The sequence below is a fragment of the Pteronotus mesoamericanus genome, unplaced genomic scaffold, assembly GCF_021234165.1.
Source record: "Pteronotus mesoamericanus isolate MK-2021 breed Mesoamerican mustached bat unplaced genomic scaffold, CSHL_Meso_final contig_169, whole genome shotgun sequence".
In the NCBI taxonomy this organism is placed as follows: domain Eukaryota; kingdom Metazoa; phylum Chordata; class Mammalia; order Chiroptera; family Mormoopidae; genus Pteronotus; species Pteronotus mesoamericanus.
Genome location: NW_026555068.1, coordinates 16,913,269 through 16,927,818, shown reverse-complemented (window position 1 = coordinate 16,927,818; position 14,550 = coordinate 16,913,269). Strand labels below are relative to the sequence as shown.

Here is a 14,550-nt window from a genome sequence, read left to right as displayed (position 1 = left end):
TGTCAAATATTAATTGACCGTAAAGATGCGGTGGATATTTCTGTGCTTGCTATTCTGTTCTCTTGGTCTACATGTCTGTTTTTATGCCAGTTCCATGCTGTCTTGATTACTGTGGCCTTGGAGGATATATAGTTTGATAGCAGATAGCATGATGCCTCTGACTCTGTTCTTTTTTCTCAAGATTGCTGAGGCTATTTGAGGTCTTTTGTGTTCCACATAAATTTTTAGAGTATTGGTTTTAGTTTGGTGAAATAAGCCATTGCTAGTTTGATAGAAATTATGTTGAATCTCTAGATTGTTTTGGGTAGTATGACAGTTTAATGATGTAAATTCTTCCTATCCATGAACATGATATGTGCTTCCTCCTATTTGCATCTTCCTCGATTTCTGTCTTCAGTATCTTCTACTTTCCTGAGTACAGGTCTTTTAACTACTTCGTTGAATTTATTCCTAGGTACCTTTTTTTTTGATGCAATTGTAAATGGGATTTTTTTTCTTATTTTCTCTTTCTGATAGTTCATTATTGGTATATGAAAATGCCACCTATTTATGAATATTAATTTGATATTATGCTACTTCACTGAATTTGTTTATCAGTTCTAGCAGTTTTTTGGTGGAGCCTTTAGGGTTTTCTATATACATTATCATTTGTCTGCAAATAGTACAGTTTCGTTTTTTCCATTTCAATTTGGATGCCTTTTCTTTCTTTTTCTTGTCTGATTGCTGTGGTTAGGACTTCCCATACAATACTGAACAAGAACGGTGAAAGTGGACATTGCTGTCTTATTCCTGATATTAAGGGAAACACTTAGTTTATGCCCACTGAGTATGATGTTGGCTGTGGGTTTGTCATATATGGCCATTATTATGTTGAGGTATGTTCCCTCTATTCCCTTTTTGCTGAGAATTTTTATCATAAAATAGTGTACACCATACAGAAGATTAAACTCAAAATGGCTTTAAGACTTAAATGTAAAACTTAAAACCAAGAAAGTCCTGGAAGAAAACAATCAGTCAAATCTTGGATATTTCTCACGGCAATACTTTTTAGATATATCTCGTTAGGCAGAGAAACAAAAGAAAAAAAATAAACAAATGGGACCACATCAAATTAAAAAGTTTTTGCGCAGCAAAAGAAATTATCAACAAATAAAATGACAACCCAATCAATAGGAGAACATATTTGCCAGTGATATATCTGGTAAAGTGTTAATATCCAAAATTTATAAAGAACTTGAACAACTCAATACAAAAAAAAATCCATTTGTCTCTGCCTTCCCCCTATTTAAGACAAATGTATTTAAAAAGTAAATAAATTAATTAAAAAAAAAATCCAAATAAAAAATGGGCAAAGGACCTGAATAGCCATTTCTCCAAAGAGAACATACAAATGGCCAATAGACACATGAATTGATGTTCAACATCACTAATCATCACAAGTTGTTAAAACAAATTAAAACCACAACGAGATAACACCTTACACCAGTCTGAATAGTGATTATTAATCAACAAACAAGTGCGAGCGAGGATGTGGAGAACCGGGAACATTCGTGTACTGTTGGTGGGAATGCAGGTTGGTGCAGCCACTGTGGAAAGCAGTATGGAGATACCTCAGAAAATTAAAAATGAAACTGACTTATGACCCAGTGATTCCACTTTTGGAAATATATTCAAAGAAACCTGAAACACTGATTCAAAAGATATATGCACCCCTATCTTGACTGCAGCGCTATTTACAATGCCCAAGATATGAAAATACCTCAGGTGCCCATCAGTAGACGAATGGATAAAAAAGGGTAAATTTATGTAATGGAATAGTACTCAGCCATTAAAAAGGAGGGAATTTTACTTTTTGCAGTATCTTGGATGGACCTGGAGAGTATTATGCTAAGTGAAATTAGCCAGTCAGAGAAAGACAAATACCATCTAATTTAACTTATATGTGGAATCTAATAAATAAACAAAATAGAAACAGAATCATAGATACAGAGAAAAGACTGACAGAGGAGAGGGGGGCTGGCTAAAACAGGAGAAGGGATTAAGAAGAAAAAACAGACAACCCAAAACACCTCACAGACACAGACAAAAGATTGTGATTACTGGAGGGAAGGGGTTTGGGGAAGGAAGGAGAAAGTGAAGGATGACTAAATGGTGATAGAAGGAGACTAGACTTTTGGTAGTGAACACACAATACAATATACAGCCAATGTATTATAGAATCGTATACCTAAAACCTATATAATGTTATTAACCAACGTAACCCTAATAAATGAGATTAAAAATGGTTAATTTTCCCCTCCTGTAAAAGAGGCACCTGATGATACATTTTTGGCTCTTTATTGCCAGGACCCGCTGATATTTCTGGATATAAGGCCCAGGAAAGTTTTTGGGTTTCCCAAGATCGTGGCCCCCAGGAGTCTCCCACTTCTCCTATCCTCTCTCAGCCTCCAGTGACTCAGCGAAATGACCATTTCGGTGTTCTCGCTCACTTATGCTCCTGTCCAAGCCTGCTCCAGGAAAGCTGACCTCAGCTGTGGGTCTCTGTAGCCAGCTCTCTGCAATTTGGGTGGCTCTTTGCCTTGTGACCTCAGTTCTCTCTAGTGTCTCCAAGAAAAGTCACTAATTTTCAGTTTTTTCATCTAATTTTTCCCATTGTAGGCCCATCAGTGATGACTTCCGAGCTCTTTAGATGCAGGGACTGGATCTAGAAGGCTGCCATGCACTTTCTTTAAAAACCAACAATCTGATAATGTGCATTGATTCTCAAACAAAAAGATGGATATTGGTCCTTCCACTCCATTGAGTGTTGTTATGTTATTTTATTATAATTTTTATATTGACATGGAAACATAAATTTAAATCTAAATTCCATAGGTCTATAGTTTCTAACCAACTTTTGAAGTATAATGCATGTGTAAAGTAAATTTTAAAATCCTGTAAAAGTACTAAAAGTTGAATCAACAACATCAGTTTAAGATTTTCTGGGTGAACCAAAACATTTTTGATAGGCTTAGTGGAAGGAAGACACTGCTAAGTTCTGATACTATATTTAGTGTGTTTCTGTATTTTAACTTGAATAACACTTGCATAGGAAACTTCTATTGCCATATGGTTATACAGAATGTTATTGATAACATCAAGATTTTTCTCTTTTTCTATTTATAATCATCAAACAAAACCTCGCTAGGCTACAATTTTTTAATGTCAATTTTGATCAGGTATGATTTGGTAGTTATATAAATGCATTATATTCACACAGAAAAGTGTCTATTGCAACACTATTAAAATATATTTAAATCACTTTCTAGTTACTGCTTTGAGTTCAGAATATTAAAAGTATCATCTTTGCAAATTTTTCACATAAAAATGTGGTATCATATACCTTGTAACTAATGGCCTGTTGCAATTTTAGGCACACAAACAGTATCTCCTCTTGAGCATAAGACACATCTCCCTTTGAGTTCACCCCGTCTGCTTTGACCACAGTGAGCCCTATGAGACTTGAGTGATTCCTCCTAACCCATTTCTCTATTTGATTGTAAAACTTTATTTGAACACCGGGAGTGATGTTACATAGCCTTCACCCTAAACACTCATGTCCACAGGCAACAAAAAAAAAAGTCATGGAGTCCCATGGCAGTAACTGATAGTAAAAGTCACTATCCAGATGACTTGGAATGCACTGATGTTTGCAGACCGTTTTTAATATAATTTCTGATAGAGGCCCCTGATAATATCACATATACTGATCTCAGATTGACAAAAATGTATATTTTGCCAAGATTTGAAATCAGGCATTACTGGGTTTGAATACCAGCTCCTATGACTCATACTTCTATTTTTCACCAGTTTGCCTAATATTTCTAAGCCTGAATTTCTTAATCAGGAAAATGACCTGGCAGAGTTATTGTGAAATTAAATGAAGCAGTGAATATAAACTCCCAACTTCTTGGACATTCCTTCTGTTCTTTCAATTAATCATTAGCTTGACTTGATATATTTTCTACCTGGTTTCCCTAGTAATGTATTTTACATATAGTAAGACTTAATAGATAATATTATATAATATAATGCATTATATGTTATTTATACACACACAAAGAAAGCTTTTTTAATGCATATTAGATTTTTGAAGAACGTGGAAGTAATCAGAGAAATAATTAACATTGTGAGAGTGAAGATATATGCATAGCAATATTACAGAGACATACTAGAAATATAGCCTACGCTGACAAAAATAAACCTCATTAGGCTAGAATTTTGGAATGTTGGTGTCTTAGCTTATTATTCCCAGTCTCACTTTTCTAATCACATAATGTCGACAGGGGTATTCAACTTTAAGGATTTTTTTTTAATTCTAGATTTTTAAAATACCCCAAGGAACCATATTGTATAAGATATATGTAAAATAAAGTGTGCATATATACAAACAATTATAAACAAAATAGAACAAGTTCTGATGTTAGTCTAAGTTCCTCTTCACCAAGAATTTGGTGATGCACTTAGTGTGGTTACGGAGCAGCTCAGCAGCCTTCCTGCATCTGCCTGGCTCCACCTCCGTGATCCTCTATGTAGTCTAAAGCCGCCCGACTGGAACTCTCACTGCTGGCTTCGGCGTCTCTGGTACTATTACTATTAGCCTTGCACTTGAAACCTATATAATTTCATTAAGCATTGTCACCCTCATACATTTAATTTTTGAAGAAAGTGTATGGGACTTGAAGTCAAGTGTTGGGATTTGAACTCTGGCCCAACAATTTGCAAGGGCAAACCACCTAACCTCTGAGTCTCAGATTCCTTATTACTGAAGTGAGGACACTAATAGCTCCTATCTCAAAAAATTGTTGTCAAAATAAATGAGAAACTACAGGTAAACTTACCTTGCGTTTCATGGGGAATCTAGCAAGTATTTTTTAAAAGAATCTACTATTAAAATGCCATGTGGATTTGAAAAAAAATGGAAGCAGAGGCATGGATACATGGAACAGACTGACAGCTGTCAGAGGGGAGGGGAGGTGGGAGGCTGGATGAAAGAAAGTGAAGGGTTTAAGCAAAAAAGCAAACCCCAAAACATATATGCATAACCCATGGGCACTGCCAACAGCGCGGGGAGAGCCAGAGAGAAAGGGAGCATGGGAATCGGTGGAGGTGGGCCAAGGTGGAGGGAATGGGGACAGAAGGAGACTGTGCCTGGGGCCCTGGGTGCACAGCACTGTGCAGGTGATGCTTTATTGAGTTGTGCACTTAAAACCTGTACGGTTTTGTGAACCAATGTCAATTAAAAAAAAAACAATTGAAATATTATCTCCCCCCCCCCCAAAAAAAGAGTGGCTACATGATACCGTTACTTTCTCTCTCAAGTGCAGTGCCCTGCTCCTTCCTGCCTCCTTTCTTCTGGGCACGTTGTCTTCTGAGAGAGAGAGTGTTTTGTGGTGCTCAAGGGTGTGGCAAGGTCAGTTTGGCCATTTATGGTAGAAAATATGATCGCTCCCTGTATAGAGCACCAAGAAGTACCCAATGGAATATAAACTAACACCTTTCCCCAGAATAATGAGATCTAAAAATGAGCTCATTAATGCAATGTATACTTTTTATGTTTGTCATAGTGGAACTTACTGAAGGTGATCAAACAAATAAGATGAAAAGTGTAAGCTCTCACAGGGTGGCAGGAAGTGAAAGACATTTCTTTCCTCTGACTCCCTGCCTGAGACCCTTTTCTCTGCTCTGCTTCTGAGGAAATAAGCAATTGGATTGGTGCTCAAAAGAGGTCTATCTGTGAGTAACGCTAAGGTCGGTACACATGCAGCGGAAGTGAGCATTATTAGATTGCTACTTTTACCTAGTGAACATCTATATCCTTTTCTTGTATGTTTTGCATTTGAAGCAAGAGATAAGGGATATAAGAGAAAAATTAAGAAAATCAATTCACACTTGGAATTATCCCTCAAACTTACCTAGTATGAAAGAGGGTATAATGAGAATCAGAAGATAGGTTGATAGAAGATAAGCGTATGAATGGATAGAAGGCATACACATCATAAGAAGGGAGAATTCATCTGCCTTTTATAATAACTCTTGTTTCTTTTTCATCTACTTCTCTTTTTCTTTTGTAATGTCCTATATAGGAAGAGGAATGAGTTATCTGACAAATTTAGATTTTGCAAACTTGTGCTTTGGTGAGAGTACTATTAAAATGCAATGTTAAGGAAGATTTACAACACTCAATGTGTCATTTCCTTTTTTCATGTATTAAATGCTGAAATACTATGTGATAAAGATTTTACACTCCAGTTGTGAAGAGTAGGAGGTGGATAAACCAGTTCAGCTGTCTTTAGGACAAACGGTAAAGTATTTTAATGTTTTTCTGAAATTGCTTCTATTAATTATATGTATCTAATCTGAATAATGTATGTGATGTGTGAGATATATATGTGTATATATGTGTATACATATTTATATATAAATGTATATCTATACAACATCAATAATCGATGATAGAATTTTTTATCCTATCACTAATAATTTGGTTTGATTGTTTCAATAATAAAAAATAGAAATTTTGCTTGGTTTTCCATGAATAAAAAATATATGTGTGTACATAGATATATATGAAATATACTAAATGCTTTATAGGTTAAACTGCTAAGAATTTTAGCATATAACTGTATATTTTATTGAAAAATATCAGCTTTATTCAAAATATAATTAAACATTTAATTAGTCACATTTCCTTAATTTTCACATTATACTTTTGGCTTTAACTTAATATCTTTTATTACCATTACATGTTTATATAGGAACTATTAATTGTGCATCTCTATATATATGCACTTCACTGAACTAGTTGTAGGGAAATATACAGTCAAAATATTGCCTTCAGGAAGTTCATGATTTAAGGTGAATATATAACTTGAACATCTTAATATAATAAATATATAATAATATAATATAATACATAAACATATAATTTGAATACCTTAACTAGTACAAAACTGTACAGACAACTACTATGAGGATATAAGAGAGGCCAAAAGAGAGAAAGGACTATTAAAAAAAAGCCTTCATGGATTTGTTAGACTTTAGTTTGTCTTGAAGAATGGGCAAAATTTATACAGCAAAAAATGGAGGTTGGAATTCTTGTTGGCCACATGAGACTAATGATAGAAGAGTTAGAGAACTGAGAATATAAATGTTTATGCAGGAGTCAGAAGCTGATATTCGGGAAATACACTGTCTACACACAAATCCAAGCTTTTCCACTCCCTAGCTCTATAACTTTAACTAGTTATTTAAACCTTTTAGGTCTAGGTTTCCTTGCCTTGTAAAATGGCAACAATACTGCTATATACTTCATGGAGCTCCCGTAAGGATACAACAGGAAAAGTTCAGATAAAAATAAATTGGTATCTTAGTCCTGGCTGGTGTGGCTCAATAAACTGAGTGCTGACCTGTGAACCAAAGGGTCACTGGTTCAAATCACAGTGGGGGCACAAGCCTGGGTTGCGGGCCAGGTTCCCAGCAGAGTGCACATGAGATGCAACCACACATTGATGTTTCTCTCTCTCTTTCTCCCTCCTTTCCCCTCTCTCTAAAAGTAAGTAAATGAATAAAATCTTAAAAAAAAAAGAAATTGGTAAAAGATGATTCACTTATTGATGGTTGTCTGTGTACCAGACAACTTAAAAATTATTTTAAATCCTCATAATAATTATTTAAATTGAAATTGTAATATATTTTACATACACATAGAAAGTGTAATAAAAGAAATTAAAATATTTGTCAAAGTTCACATAGTTTGGAAATGGCACAACCAGTACTGGAGCCTGGAGTTCAGGTCGGGATTGGTGCTCTGTCTCCCTCACACCCGAGGATGAGCGTCATGAGCACCAGGAGCGACGCCGTTGTTGCCATTTCTCACCTTACTCCCTTCTATGGACACATTTCTCAAGTGGAGAGCAATTGGTTTCACAAATATATACTTATTTTTATTTTATAATATTTTTTAACTGTTCATGCAAAACCAAAGTTCTTTAATCACAAATTACTCCAAATCTTAAAGATAAAGTTAACCTTGAGAGTTTGATGACAAATCTGAATAGAGAATAGTGTTAGAAGAAAGACTGTGCATAAAATATATATTGCATATAAAGGTTTATTTATATCTATATAAAGATCCCTTGGGTACATATGAGCAATTGATATGAATAAACAAAACCCAAGAAGAAAAATACATAATTCCATGGAAATACGTCTTCCAGACTAATAACAGAAAATACAAATAAAATCCACCTTGGGGTATTAATTTTTATCAAAATCAAAATGATTCTAAAGTAAGTATCATTACTGACTAGTGGTGAATTTGGTTTAAAACTGCCATACTCATGTTTTACTAGAATCTTTGTAAATTTTTTATGATCTTTGTAAACAACAATTAGGCAGTAGACACCAAGAAGTTTAAAATAGTTTTTCTGTTAACTGCTATTTCGATAGTTTGATGATAGTTAACATATGGTGAATTATCCTAAAGTAACATTTCAAAAGAAGACAGATAAATTATGAAAATAGTTACATTATCTGTATTAGTAAATACTGCCCTCCAAAAGAGAGGGGAAAGTTTTTTAAAGCAGAATTACATTATAGAAAAATGGCTACATGAATAGCATTCATATATTTGATGAGATGTTAAGTAGCCCACAATTTTAAATTAAAAAATAATTTGAAGTATAAAAATATGAATAAGATCTTCAGGAAAATATATAAGATCAAAGGATAATGTCACTATGAATCAACAAACTAACATAGATATATAGGCACAAAGGCTCAAATTTTATATAAAAAATGAAAGTACTTTTCTTACATTAGAGCCAAGGATGATAGAAACTTTGCCCCAGTTTATCTCTAGTATTGTTACAATGTTCTTATAATAAAAACAGGAAAAACATAGAAGTTATGCGTCCAAACAAGATAACATTGAAATTCTTTCAAATGGTTTTCCTATTGTAGCTTCTGAAAACTTTTCACCCACTTTATTAAAAGCTGATATTGCAGAGATTTGTTTCACTTCTCATGAGAACATTCTTTTGATAGATGATACAAACTCAGAAGACTCCACAGTTCTTTGTCAGTACACTGACATTTGGTTGAAATTGTAGCTTTATGTGAAGTTGCTTTTTCTCTTAACTTTGGAAATGACATTTAAAGACACATTTGGATTGTGTAAATTGTTCACTGGCTGCTAACAACATTTTATATGAATATGTTCTTTAAAATTATTTAAAAATTACAATAATAATGCAAGTAGAGAACCAGAGTAATCTAGTAAGTCTAACGAATGCCTCTGAGGCAAAATGGGAAGTTTGGGGTTTCGGTTTCCTATTTCCACACTATTCAGAGAAAACCTTTTTATTTTCCAGTGTATAAAAGGACTTTTAAAATTCCCACATTTGTTAAATACCAACTTTTCTTGAGGCATAACCCCATGTATAAAACCTAGTCATCTTGCAGAAAATACTGTCTTTCGTTTATTTGTGAAATTTCTTATAATTTATTTATGTATTTAATGGGCACTTACCAAGTGCCAGGAACTTTCTGGTCACTGAACCAAAGAGATAAAATCTCTTGAATCATGGATCTAACTTGGGTAAAAGCAGACAGACACTAGACATAATGAAAAAGAAAAAAAGTATTTCAAGTTAGATAGTGATATTATTTTGAGAAAAAACTTAAGCCAGGAAGGACTGCAGGAAGTAAAAGAGCTATGTTGTAATTTTACATCTGAGGTTCAGGAAATGCCCATGTAAGAAAGTGAGGTTTTAATCAGGGCCAGTGTGAGACAGGAAGGTGCCCACACATTTTGAGCAGTGAAGTGATAGGATCTGACTTGCTTGGTGAGAGGAGTGTCCTAGAGGTAGCGTGGAGAATAAATAAGTAGATAAAATACAAAGAGTAAGGGTGAAGTTGAAAGACCAGCTGAGAAAGATGATGAGGCACCAACCAGCATGGAGGTAGGGAAGGTGACGTAGATTGGATGTGGAATATGGGACGAGGAAGACCCCTAGCTTTGGGCCATTAAAAAATCCAAGTAGTAACATTGTTCAGCAATTGCATATGCAGGTCTGAAGTGAAGAGGAGCAGTCTGCACAACAGATACTGACGTAGGAGTCTTCAACCAGCCTTACAGTATGTATTTAACGCAACAAAGCTGATGAGAACACCAAAATGAATGAATAAAAATAGGAAGAGCACAAACACTGAGACTTGGCACAATCCAATGTTAATGAGTTAGAAGATGAGGAGGAATAAGCAGGGAAAAATGAAACTTCCCTCAATGTCCTGTCTTGGGACAATTGTCTCTTCTCCATAGAAAAGCATGAGCATGACCATATACTCAAGGCCCATCATTTATATATGTTTACTGTTTCTTGATCTCTCAAGAATCTGCTTCTGTCTCCACCATAAAGCAAAACCACTCAAATTCCATGTAGCAGGTTACAGTTGTCCTTGCATGCCTTGAAAGTCTTTTTTCTCTTCCATGACTCTATCTTCTTGCTCTACAGTAGTGTCAGAGGTTCTTCCTTACTTTTAATATTGATTCTTCTTCCTTTACTTGACCATTAAATATGTCAGTTCCCAAGTTTATGTCCTCCATATTTTTTTTCCCTGGAAAATATTTACTGTTTGATGTTTTTCTCCTATTCTTTGCTAAAGTGCTACATTTTGATGCTTGTTCATCAATTATTTTCATTTCCTTCTCTTTCTTAATACCCCTGGGATTCCCCCCTTTCATTGCCAGCTGCATTGCTACTACCCATGTTGCCTAGCTGGGGTAGAGAAATATGAGCTAAAATCAATAAAATGGAATAGAATGAAAGGAATGGCTCTGAGGAAGTCAAGAGTTGCTGTGCAATCAGAAATGGGTCTCATGGGTGAGCATGAATAGGAAGAAAGACGTGGCCTCCGGCAGAGGTGGCTCTGCTTTGTGGGTCTCTCTGTATTACCTTTACACCTGACTGTAGCCTCCGTGCCTCACTGCACAAAAAGTAGAAATAAATGATTATAATGAACAGATGACATAAACAGATGATATGCCAACACCAAAAAAATCTAAAAAAAAAAAAGGAAAATTAGGGCCATGTGGAAAATGTATCATTGTAGCTAGTTGTAGTATTAGAAGAACAATTCTGAGCTGGATCAAAAATGGCATTTGAGCTGGAAATATTTATATATAAATATATAAAAATATATGTATTTATATCATTGTCTGGTGATAATTTATAGATTTTAGTATCCCACAATAGTGCATAAGATCTTTCATGGTTGTATTCTATGTACATTGATGTTGGCATTCTAGTGACTTGCACAGTGCTTGATGCAATAGTATATAATAGGAATTTGTCGAACTGGCCTACATGAAGGGATAGGCATTTCCATCTTAAAGTTTATTGATTGAAAAACATGCTAATACTTACCACTTATTTTTTTCATGATGTGGCATCTGGCATTCTAGAGCCACCCAAAAGAAAGAAAAGAAAGGAAGGAAGGAAGGAAGGAAGGAAGGAAGGAAGGAAGGAAGGGAGGGAGGGAGGGAGGGAGGGAGGGAGGGAGGGAGAGAAAAGAGTGGAATTCTTTGTTTCTCCCAAGAAAAGGCCTTTAAGTTAAGAAGGCCCTGTGGGTTCTAAATTGCAAATTTATTGAAGAGTACATGTGGAGCCCTGGCTGGCGTGTCTCAGTGGATTGAGTGCCAGCCTGCCAACCAAAGGGTGGCTGGTTCAGTTCTCAGTCAGGGCACATGCCTGGGTTGTGGGCCAGGTCCCCAGGAGGGGGCACATGAGAAGCAACCACACATTGATGTTTTCCTCTTTCTCCCTCCTTTCCGCTTTCTAAAAATAAATAAAGAAAATCCTTAAAAAAAAAAAGTACATGTGGAGCTTCTGAGCAAGTATATGAATAAAAATAACATCCATTTTGATTTATTGAGGCCAAGGTTAGACCACTGTATTACCATTTTGGATTTGCTACTTTCTTTTCTCTTTAAAATAATAAAATATTTAAGTTTTCTGTAAGAAGTTTTCATATATGCTTTAACAAAGATTTACAGTGTGTATATATTTAAAGGGTTAATAACACAGGCAGTGATTTGAGAAATATCCCAAAAAACAACTTGTGAAATCTGTATTGCTGAAGCACATGGTAAATCCCCATTTTTCCATGTTAACAGTCTAATTGCTTGAGGCAAATATTGCAGAGAGAGAGTTTCTAACTTTCCATCCGCAGTGGGGGTACATACTGAAGAGTGGTTCTCAAAAAGGAATGGGTGTTTGGAAGTGTGTAGGGATGAAGCTTTGAGATTTTGTGCAGGCAGGAAACAGGGGTATAATGATTAAGAGACATTATTAACATTTAGTGGGTGGCAGCTGGGAGTGATAAACATTCTGTACAACTAAGACAGTCCTTTGCAAAAAAGAATTGTCCCAACCTAAACACTCGTAATGTTCTCCTGAGAACTCCCATGAGCCATAGCTAGTTGCCAGTTGACCTGACAAAGGGAAAGTGAATGCTGATTGAAAACAGGCTAGAGTGAGTGGCAGTGTCTCAACAGTATAACATAGTCACCAGCCCCCAAATTTGGTTTGTGTTCAAGGAAGCTATGAAAAGAATGAGTGCAGAATAGGAAAAAAGAAAAGCCTGAGTTAAGGACAAAACTTAGTAAGAAACTCCCTTACTAAGGAAAGAAGCACACCTTTTTGGTCTCCCTACCTCCAAACATCTGTTTTGTTTAAAAACTAAAACCAAAACCAAAATAATGTATTAGACTAATATCTTCGAAAACATAAACCAGTTCATTCAATAAATGTTTATTAAGTATATTTTACATTCCAGTTTGCTTTATGCTCTGCTAATAAATATTTAATGAAATAAGATATAGTCCCTCCTCTTATATAACTCATAGTCTAGAGAGATTTATCAGACTCAAAAGGGTTTGTTTTTTTTTATAAAAATAATCCCGTCTAGAAGATTGAGTAATATAACAGATGTTTACTTAGTATTTAAGTGAAAATGGAGTCATACTAACTCAAATATTAAGACCAAAGCCATAGTCAAACCCATTGAGAAGGGCCAGTCAGCAGCCAGAAAAAAGAGATTTCTAGTTACGTATCACATATATCTAAATGCATACTTAGCAAGCCCATCTTTTATAAACTTAGTTCAAAGTTAAAAAGCTTTGCCACATAGTCCTCATTGCTTTGAACCATAGTTTTAAAAATTAATTTTTCTAAGTTTTATTGTTATCTCAGTTTTTAAAATGATTTGTTCATTTGTTTTGCTTGGCAAATGAAACCATCATTCAATTCAAATAACAGAGTGAATGTAAAAGGGGTAGATGTTAAGGAGTCTGGATCTGAATGTTCCAATTTGGTTTCCTATCATGATCAATTTTCCCAGGTAATTTCTTTTATTTTGCCTCTACTTAAGAGGAAAGGATGTAGATTTTATCCCTTCCCTCTCCCATTCCTTCCTCCACAGTGTCCAAATCATTTAAGAATATACTCCTTGGTCAGATCAACAGGATTTTAAGGAAATTAAGGCCTATTCACAGAATGATGCATGAACAAAGATTGTTGCTACAAACTGCAATATAAAAAAATCTCCTTGGTAATATATTAAAAAAAAATCCACAGGCACTGAGATACTTGTCAACACCCCTCCCCAAAATAGGATGAACGTTTGTAAGTGAATGACTGTCTTCATTTCCTGGATGAGCTATGAATTCGGTGTGCTGGAAGCTGCCACTACACTCTCTCAATTCACCTTAGTCAGCTGTGCTAAATCCACAGCTCAGCATTAAAGAACATAAGAAGTGCCGAGAAGATGTTGGTATTCTAAGTTTTTCAGTCAAATGAACTGAATTGTTTCTAAGAAAATGTCATAAAATTTCTTTTCATGGAAAATGTTCTTAAGACGTGGGTTCTCATGTTAGAAGCTGCCATATTTCTTGAGAACTTGGTGGAATTGCAAATTCTTGACTCTCCCATCCCAGCTATTGAAAATTTTGGGGATAAGGGCCATCAATCTGTTTTGTAATCAAGTCTGTCAAATGATTCTGAAGCAACTTAAAGAGATACAGGCATAGATTGTATCAAAGTATAGATTGTGCTTCAAAAGATGTAAGGACATATTTGTGATGTTGCCAATGTATAATGAGGAGTCCTGAAAAACAAATAAATAAATACAAGTAAGAAAAGAAAAAACTGAGCTTTTCCTGTAATTCCTAATCTAGTGACTCGATTCTGTCTTTCACAAGTGATAAACAGATGCCTTAGCACAGTAGAAACTGGCTCATGAAGATTGGATAAAAGATCACAGGAAATATTTCCTTCAAATTTTACACAACTCTTTGTTCTAAAGGAAATTATTGTTTTCTTTTCAGCAAAACATTTGTTTTCTATCACTTGGAAAAATATTGTTAATAGCTAAAAATTAAAAAGTACCTCTCTAAAAAAACACACACATGCAAACACAGATACACATTTGTACCTGGAGAGAGAGATG

The 14,550-nt window shown here is 35.1% G+C and overlaps 1 protein-coding gene across 1 annotated transcript in view; it reads left to right on the top strand.

Annotated features, from left to right (window-relative positions):
* Positions 1 to 6,215: 6,215 nt before the first annotated feature.
* Positions 6,216 to 14,550, top strand: part of MSR1 (macrophage scavenger receptor 1) — a 64,015-nt gene continuing 55,680 nt past the window's right edge. The window contains exon 1 of the mRNA XM_054566101.1: positions 6,216 to 6,343. The gene's annotated coding sequence lies outside the window, so the exon portion shown is untranslated. The remainder of the gene's footprint in view (positions 6,344 to 14,550) is intronic.